Source organism: Colobus angolensis, unplaced genomic scaffold (genome assembly GCF_000951035.1).
Source record: "Colobus angolensis palliatus isolate OR3802 unplaced genomic scaffold, Cang.pa_1.0 Scaffold16, whole genome shotgun sequence".
Lineage (NCBI taxonomy): Eukaryota > Metazoa > Chordata > Mammalia > Primates > Cercopithecidae > Colobus > Colobus angolensis.
The window spans coordinates 9,476,206-9,478,768 of record NW_012114710.1 but is presented as its reverse complement, the minus strand read 5'-3'; the positions used below and the strand labels follow the sequence as shown (position 1 = coordinate 9,478,768).

The 2,563-nt window shown below is 40.2% G+C and overlaps 1 pseudogene; it reads right to left on the bottom strand.

Annotated features, from left to right (window-relative positions):
* Positions 1-927: 927 nt before the first annotated feature.
* On the bottom strand, positions 928-2,055 carry LOC105508245 (annotated as a pseudogene).
* Positions 2,056-2,563: the final 508 nt, after the last annotated feature.

Here is a 2,563-nt window from a genome sequence, read left to right as displayed (position 1 = left end):
TACCTATCTAGTCTGAAAGCAACATGCCTCTGAGATATAAAATCAAACTTAATTCATGCCCTGTCATCTGTTTTGTAGAACCTCAATTTAGAATATCCCTTCTCAGTGTGAATAATACTAGAGAGTGTTGGAAATTATAGCCATAATACAACACAAAATTTCTATTACCTCATACAAACAGGTACTAGGCATGAGATGGGAGGTACTAATCACAAGATGGGGACATGGAAAACACTTCTGAAGACAGAAATACATTATGCTCCCTAGTTCTTTAATAAATTTTGAAACATGGAAATCTCACAAAAGTGTTTTAGCCTGGGATTGCCTACCATTTATCCATTTGTTTACTAAAATCTGGCTGAATGTAAGGCATTATCACGACTCATTCCTTAACCTGTTTCTCAAATCTATTAGCCCTTAACTCATCTCAAAATTGCTTTGCAAATCTTTTACTCCTATACTGTGCCATTTTGCTTTCATTGTTAACACAGTTTGCCCAGTCATGCTGGATAAAATCTAAACTATAAAGTCACCTTTTATTTGACCTTCAAATTGAGCCCCACATAAGTTTTTTGATGAGTTTCTCTCCTTTATTTATTTATTTTTTTTTAGGACAAACAGCCATGAAGTTTATCTTAAAAAAAAAGTTGATGAGTAAGACTTCAGTGCTTGGATGTAGCAGCTGACTCACTGGCATTATTTTACCCATAGCGTATTTCAATCTTTTGTTGGTATTGTTGTTTGCTTGTTGTATTTTTTTTTTTTTCTTTCCAAGCCTTTTGAGGCCGAGGTCTATTAGTCAGCTGAGGTCCCAACTATTTAAGACTAACAGTTAAAGTAACAGTCAGTGTATGAGAAAGTTATCATTGGTAAGGGTGAACCAGTTAGGGCTTCTTTAAGTCCTAAGGTCACAGCAATCTTCTGACCTTAGTTGGCTTTTCTTGCAATATGGTTTTCATTGTCACTCCCATAATCTACATCTGGATCATCGTCTTCCTCGTCATATTCATCATAAATTTCTCCATTGATTTCCTCAGCCTGTATCTCTTCCTTGATATGTGGCTCCTCTCCTATTGCATAAGTGCTCTGGATAACAGGCATCCCAGGCTCTGGCCATCTGGACACACTTGAGTGCTCCGAGGGCAGGTGAGGGGAGGGTATTCCAGCCATGGTGATGGCTCCACAGTATACAACACCAGTAGTGACAATTGGGATCTGTGCTTATTGCCCAACACTGAAGTACTGCCACATCTCCTGCCTCCTGTTGCGCATGATTGCCTTGTATCCACCAATGTGCAGTTTCTTGCCACCCATTAGGCAGGTGTGCTTTGGTCTAGGCTTGTACTTATAGTCAGGGTACTTCTCCAGGTGCTGCTTGCTGAGACGGGCTTGCTCCTCATAATGGCTGTTTTCTAGATTTGTCATAGCTTTCCAGCAAGATCCCAATATGTTGCTGATGTTGGAGTCGTTCATGTCAGGAAAGGCTTGAAGGATCTTTCTCCGTTCATCTTTAGTCCACATCATGAAGGCATTCATTGGATGCTTTATGTGGGGTTCATTGCTACCATGCCCCTTGGATTCCCTATAAATCCTGGACTCTGAGACTCCAGCACTTCCATCAGAATCTCCACTGAAATTGAAATTCATCATTGCATGGCTAAATTATCCTTCTTCATTCTGTTTAACTGCCAGTTGCTGAGTCAGACTCTCCAGTGTTGTTTTTTCCTTTTCTGTCCAGCAGTTATTGAGACCCAGACTATTCACAACAGCCACATTCCCATAAAGTACCTGTTGTTCCCATCAAAGTTGCTCCTTCATTTGCTGAGCTTCTTGGATTGCCTTGGTGGCAGCATCATGGTCATTTAAGTAAAGTATTGTGCTAACTCTGGCTGAAGGACTAGCTAACACTGCTGCAACATAGGCTTTGAGGGGGCCTGCCCCACTCCTCATTCTCAGAGCCGGCATATGGGGAGAGGTGGGTGATGTGGGTGGTTTGCCATCAGAGGTCTTGAGTTTAGCTGATAGGTTCAGTGGCTGTGCCACTTCATCCTGCATGCACAGCTCCTATGGCACAAATCTGAGTTTCTTTTTATTCAAATGGGTAGGAGACTGAAGAACAGGACAACAAAGTTCTAGGAAGATTTGGTGATAAATCTTACTGGTGAGTACAATAAAGCTTACTGGTAGCATTATTTCATGGAATAGCTGGATACAATGCAAAGTAGAGTTTAGATCTGCGTCACTAAATCCTAATAGAATAAATATATAACAGATGGGAAGCCCAGGATAAGAAGTCAAATACTGAGGAAATTAAGATAAAGAATTGAATTTGGAGGAGTTCTGAACCAGGAAGAAAGGGAAGAGCTAGAGACATTTCCTACTGGAATATCGGGTATATGTTATAGCGTTTCATAGAGTCTCTGGTATTTGAATTCAATAATATGCCCGGAGGAAGTAATGGAACCAACCAATGGAATATTCTATTTATAAAATATTTCTCAAACAATCTGTGATTTGGTCAAATTTATTTATTTACTGTTTTGACACTGGAGAGGATGTGGAG